Here is a 6,653-nt window from a genome sequence, read left to right as displayed (position 1 = left end):
GCAGACGCTTTTATCCAAAGCGACTTACAATTGGGGAATACATCGGCGATTAATCTTGAAGAGGCAATCAGACATACGAAGTGCTTGCAACACCAAGTCTCAGACATTGTTCAAATAAATACAAACTACCAAAGGAAGGAATAAGTAAAGATAATTTTTTTTTTTTTTTTTTTTTAAGTTTAGGATGAAGTCAAGTGCTGTCGAAAGAGATGAGTTTTCAGTTGTTGCTTGAAGATTGACAGGGATCCAGCATTCCGGATAGAGGTGGGAAGATCGTTCCACCAGCCAGGAATGGTGAATGAGAATGATCTAGAGAGTGATTTTGCGCCTCTCTGTGATGGTATCACGAGGCGTCGCTCACTAGCAGATCTCAGATTTCTGGAGGGGATGTAGTTTGTTAATAGAGAGTGCAAGTAAACGGGTGCTGAGCCAGTGGTTGTTCTATATGCAAGCATCAGTGTCTTGAACTTGATGCGAGCCGTGATTGGTAGCCAGTGCAGGGAGATAAAGAGAGGTGTAACATGGGCTCTTTTGGGCTCGTTGAAGACCAGTCGTGCCGCTGCATTCTGAATCATTTGTAGAGGTTTGACTGTATTAGACGGAAGTCCAGCCAGAAGAGCATTGCAATAGTCCAGCCTAGAAATGACAAGGGCCTGGACAAGAAGTTGTGCAGCATGCTCTGTCAGAAAGGGCCTGATCTTTCTGATGTTATATAGTGCAAACCTGCAAGATCGAGCAGTTTTGTAATGTGGTCTTTGAAGGTCAGCTGATCATCAAAGATTACACCAAGATTTCTGACCGAAGTTGATGGGGTTATTGTTGATGAACCTAACTGGATCGTGAAGTCATGCTGTAGAGTCGGAGTGGCAGGGAGGACAAGAAGCTCAGTCTTTGCCAGGTTGAGCTGCAGGTGATGTTCTTTCATCCATGCCGAGATGTCCGCCAGGCAACCTGAGATCCTTGCAGTTACCGTTGGATCATCTGGTTGAAAAGAGAGGTAGAGCTGTGTGTCATCAGCGTAGCAATGGTATGAGAATCCATGTGCCTGTATGATGGGACCCAGTGATGTAGTGTATGTGGAGAAGAGGAGGGTCCAAGAACTGATCCCTGAGGAACCCCAGTGACCAGTGTATGTGCTTTGGATACCTCACCTCCCAGGCCACCCTGAAAGACCTACCAGTGAGATAGGATTCAAACCAGCGAAGTGGAATGCCAGAGATGCCCAGTGATGAGAGGGTGGACAGGAGTATCTGATGATTGACAGTGTCAAAAGCGGCAGATAGGTCCAGCAGAATGAGGACTGATGATTTGGAATGGGCTTTTGCAATTCGCAGGGCTTCAGTGACCGAGAGAAGCGCAGTCTCAGTTGAATGGCCCCTCCTGAAACCTGACTGTTTAGCATCCAGTTTGTCGTTCTGTGAAAGAAACAGTGAGACTTGGTTGAAGACAACTCGTTCAAGTGTTTTCGCTATGAGCGGAAGGAGAGACAGGTCTGTAGTTTTCTATAAGAGAAGTGTTTAATGTAGGTTTTTTGAGCAGTGGGGTTACCCGAGCCTGCTTGAACGCAATGGGGAAGTTACCTGTGAGTAGGGATGTGTTGATGATGTGTGTGAGTGCAGGTAAGAGTGTGGGTGAGATTGCTTGGAGAAGGTGTGAGGGGATTGGGTCAAGAGGACATGTTGTAGGATGGTTGGAGAGGAGAAGCTTGGATACTTCAGCTTCAGTGAGTGGACAGAAAGAAAAGATGGGAGTTTTAGCAGTGGATGTGGTAGGGTGAGGGTCCTGTGTGCGTGGAGGTGAAAACTGACCACTGATTGATCTAGTTTTGTCTGTAAAGAAAGTGGCAAAGTCATCAGCTGTAATAGAGGTGGAGGGAGGAGGTGGAGGGGGACAGAGGAGGGAATTAAATGTTCTGAAGAGATTACGCATGTCTGGAGCGCTGTCGATCTTGTTGCGGAAATGTGAGGATTTGGCAGTGTGGACTTTAGCAGAGAAGGATGTGAGCATAGACTGGTACCTACTGAGGTCCGACAGATCGTTTGATTTGCGCCATTTTCTCTCTGCCGCTCTGAGTGTAGTCCGATGTTCACGAAGAACCTCGGATAACCAGGGGTTGGAAGGAGCAGCCCGTGCGGGCCTAGAGGAGAGAGGACAAATGTCGTCTAGACAAGAGGTTAAGGTAGAGCATAAAGTCTCAGTAGCTGCGTTTACATCCAGAGATGAGAAATGGGTGGGTGAAGGAAGAGAGGAGGATACCACAGAGGAAAGATGGGAAGGAGAAAGGGAGCGCAGGTTTCGTCTAAAAGTAACTGGTAGGGGTTGGTGGCACAGGAGAAGCAAAGTGTAATGTAAATGTAATGAAGAAATGGTCCAAGTATGTAGCGGTTGTACCAGAATGTTATCTGCAGTACAATTGCGTGTGTAAATTAAGTCAAGTTGGTTGCCTGATTTGTGCGTGCTAGTAGTGGTAAGGCGTTTGAGATCAAACGAAGCTAGGAGTGCATGGAAGTCTGTAGCATAAGGCTTGTCTAGGTGAATGTTGAAATCACCAAAGACTAGGAGTGGAGTGCCATCCTCCACGAAGAGGACAGCAGCCCGTCCAGCTCCTCTAGGAAGGTGGCTAGAATTTGGCTAGGGGACGGTAAATGACCACGATCTGGAGTTTTATCGAGCTGATACAGTAATGGCATGAGATTCAAATGAGTTGTAATTGCATAGGGAAGAGCGGGTTGAGTATTTCCAATTGTTAGAAATGAGCAGACCAGTGCCTCCACCCCGCCAACTTGCCGGGGGTGTGAGAGAAAGAGAGATTAGTAGAGAGCAGCTGGGGTTGCTGAGTCTTCTGGACGAATCCAGGTCTCAGTCAAGCCCAAGATGCTGAGCGTGGATTTTAAAGAAAAGCAGAAATGAAGTCAGCTTTGTTGACAGCTGACTGACAATTCCAGAGACCCACAGAGAAGGAAAGAGGTGTAGTGAAGGAGGTAGAGATAAGGCGCAGGTTAGCAGGATTACGTTGCCGTCTGCGTGGGACGTTAGGCGTGGTTGAGAGAGAACCGAATAGTTTGGAAACACATGATAGAGGTGGCAGGAAAGAGGATGGAAACGGAGAGTGTGTAAGGAAGGGGAAAAAGAAAAGATACTTAAGTGTGTCGCTCGGAGTCGTTGCTCGGTTAAAGTCGCGCAGGAAAAGTCGATGGTCTTTACCCTCGTCTGTCTTCACACGAGGAGGCTGAACGCTTCCGCTGATGCTTCCGCGTCAGCGCTCGGACCTCTGATAAATACAGCCTAACACACTACCGTGAAAACAGCTGTGGCCGGCTTCTGATTGGCCCAGCCAATAGCCTTGTGCAAATAACTCAAGGCGAAACTAACACTTCGCTAGCAAGGAGCACTGAAAATGATCCAGGTTCCTTCTTAGCCGAGGTGCAAATTATTATAATTAACAGAAAGTGCAATCAAACAACGAAACCTCAACGAAAATGCAGAATAGAAATAGAAGGAAACGAAAGTATTCCTTCCCAACAGCAGGTAAATAATTTAAACAACAGATCTATGACTAAGTATCGCAACACTTACGAGCTGCTGTCCGTCTCTTCTGGTGAATATTCGCTTCTCCCGACTTGTAATAGCGAACAGGCAGTTTAAATACTTTTACAGTCGCTGTGGCGGCTTCTGATTGGCCCAGCCAATAGCCTTGTGCTATATACTATTTACTTTGTGAGAAATATATTATTTCTCACAAAGTAAAAAAGTCATATAATATAAAGTGAAATATATTATTTTAGTTGATAAAAAAAGTGAAAAAATGATAAAACTTTATGCATACAGACTAACTCATTCAAACATGTATTAACACAAACAACATATCTGTCTATCTATAACTGATCAAAAGATTGACAGTAAAGACTGTTCTTTTAAACTTTCTATTCATCTGTGAATCCTGAAAATAAAATGTGTCACGGTTTCCACAAAAATATTGTGCAGCACGACTGTTTTCAACATTGATAATAATCAGAAATGTTTGTTGAGCAGTAAATCAGCATATTAGAATGATTTCTGAAGATCATGTGACTCTGAAGACTGCAGTAATGATGCTGAAAATACAGCTGCGCATCACAGAAATAAATTACATTTTAACACATACTCACATAGCAAACAGCTATTTTACATTGTAATAATTACATTGTTTTTACTGTATTTTTGATCAAATAAATTTCTCAAGCTTCCCCTAAAGCTTCTTGCCTCGGTCCATCAGAAAGCGAGAGAAGTGAGTTTCATTATCATCTCTTGACACACGTTCTGATTGGTTTTTAATTGGGTCTCCAGCTGTACTGCAAGGTTGTTGTGACACAGAAATGTAAAACTGAGTCTCATATTCCTCCTGATATTTGCTTCTTGTTCTCTTCCTGGGTGACATTAAAGTGTGTTTCCAGTTATGGAAATCGCATACACACGGCAAACGCAAATTCAATTTTCTTATTCTCTGCCAGTCCTTTGATTGCACAAAAGCGACACTGTGTGCAGGAAGATTTTCCTTGTGTTTCACACAGTGCTCTCTGTATCTTTCTAGTTTCTTCAGCATAGCAGGATTGTTTGGTTGAGGAGGTTTTGTAAGATCCAAGAGGACAAAGTTTGACTGGTTTTCTGCAGCAAAAAGCATCTTTCAGCAGCGACCGCTCAAACGTATCAGTGTATTCAGATTAGTGGTGCTGATTTTATTAGTGTGCGATTAATTATGGGTGGGGGGGGGATCACACATTAAAGTGATTAATGTATATATATATATATATTATATGATAATATAGTTTAGCACTATCACACCAGCAAGAGAGCTGTTTTTCACCAATATCTGCACCATTTCAAATGTCATATTGATTTGATGCAACAGATTTTGTTATATTTTAGACACAACACTGTCATTATGGTCTGTTTTTGCTCTATTTCAAACAAAAATTGTTCCAGACACAGCGGTGATTCATTACTGAATAAATCTGTGGTTTTGCATTAATCAAGTGAGTCAGTGATTCAGTGACTCATTCATAAAGACTAAAGTGGTTTTAGTTTCAGTCACTTTATTTGTTTATATATGAATTTGGAATCAAAACATTTATTTCTAAAGCTAAGTTCAATTATTTTTTTTATCTAACACAAAATCATTTTGGGGTAATTTTTCACCCCAGATTTGCTGTGCAATTACATTGTGATTAATAAACCATGTAGTTATTAATAATAATAATAATAATAATAATTAAATAAAAAAAAAAATAATAATAAAAAAAAAAAATATATATATATATATATATATCACAGCCTTAAATCAGATAAAATAAGGTTTAACTTTAAATCTCTTTTTTTTTTTTTTTTTTTATACATTACATCATGGGAAATATTGTATTTGTTTTTGAAGGCTCTTAAAAGCGTTCTACTTTAAGAGATCAGGATAATGACTGTAACTGAAGTGTCTGTGCATGTTCCTGTGGAGTATGAGCCAATCAGACCGTATTTCACATTCACAGCCATACTTTGTGTTTTAATCCAAAAATAAAAAAAATAAAATAAAAAGAAGAATGAAATCCTGACAATGACATACAAAGAATGGAGCAAATAATCTACTGATTTAACAGCTAAGTCAGAGATTCTCAAAGAAATCTAATCCTGTCTGGATATGATTGCCTGTGATTGCCCTAGATGCTATTTTATTTCGTTATTTTCCTCATTTATTCTGACCTGCAAAACTAAATGTGTCATTTTGCTGCCTGGTGCTGAAACTTCATTATGGATTTCAACCTTTTTGCCAACTTTCTGGTTAAAAGAACAGTTTGTGCTTCAGATATTACTGGCATCCCATTTGACAGACAGACAGACTTAAGTAAGTAAATAAATAACTCAACAGCCAGTGTCACATAAGATCTTCATCTTCATTAACCTTTACACACATAAACCATGTTTGAGAGTCAGAGCAAAGACATGCTATAGACCATCTACTTGCTTTTGCACAAAGATGATTGACAGTAAAATGGGAAAAGCCTTGAGTGTCTTATCTAGTTGCCTAATGCGATGTTTGCTGGACGTGAATAAAACATTGCAGCCTTACATTAGTTTCCAAAAATGATTTACTCTATTTTTAGTCATACTTCAGTGTGTAGATACAGTATGAACTATATATACTTTTATTCTAGTACTTCTGGGAATATCTGAATGACTGTAACATCAAATATACATGCCATGGGGTTGAAAAGCCTATTTGAGCAGCTGTTTCATACATATGAATGATAATCAGCAGTCCTTCTCTGTAGGTCATGTAGGACACCTTTGGAATATTTATATATGTGAGAGATGTATGTGTGTGTGTATATATATATATATATATATATATATATATTCACACACATACCGATTCCAGTTTGGTTATACACTACAATTCAAAAGTTTCAGATCATATTAATTTTTTTTTTTTGTTTTTGTGTGTGTTTTGTTTAAATTGATCAAAAGTGACAGTAAAAACATTTATGTTACAAAACATTTCCATTTTCAACATTTACGATAAAACATTTCAGAAATAAATCACATATTAAAATTTACTAAACTAGAAAACAGTCATTTTAATATTATAAGCCATACTATTTCACTGTATTCCTGTTTTTACTGTATTT

General features: G+C 39.9%; 1 long non-coding RNA gene across 2 annotated transcripts; it reads right to left on the bottom strand.

Moving 5' to 3' along the window:
- Positions 1-846: 846 nt before the first annotated feature.
- On the bottom strand, positions 847-3,355 carry LOC131533626 (uncharacterized). Of its 2 annotated transcripts, XR_009269176.1 has the most exons (4): positions 3,141-3,355; positions 2,022-2,137; positions 1,178-1,415; positions 847-981 (listed from the first exon to the last, which is right to left on the bottom strand). It is a non-coding gene; the product is annotated as an uncharacterized LOC131533626 (long non-coding RNA). The 2 variants fall into 2 exon arrangements; XR_009269175.1 differs by lacking the exon at positions 3,141-3,355 and having other exon boundaries at positions 2,022-2,298.
- Between the last annotated feature and the right edge of the window lie 3,298 nt (positions 3,356-6,653).

Source organism: Onychostoma macrolepis, chromosome 24 (assembly GCF_012432095.1).
Source record: "Onychostoma macrolepis isolate SWU-2019 chromosome 24, ASM1243209v1, whole genome shotgun sequence".
Classification (NCBI taxonomy): Eukaryota; Metazoa; Chordata; class Actinopteri; order Cypriniformes; family Cyprinidae; genus Onychostoma; species Onychostoma macrolepis.
Note: the sequence above shows the minus strand (reverse complement) of the source record. Positions and strands in the feature narration are given on the sequence as shown.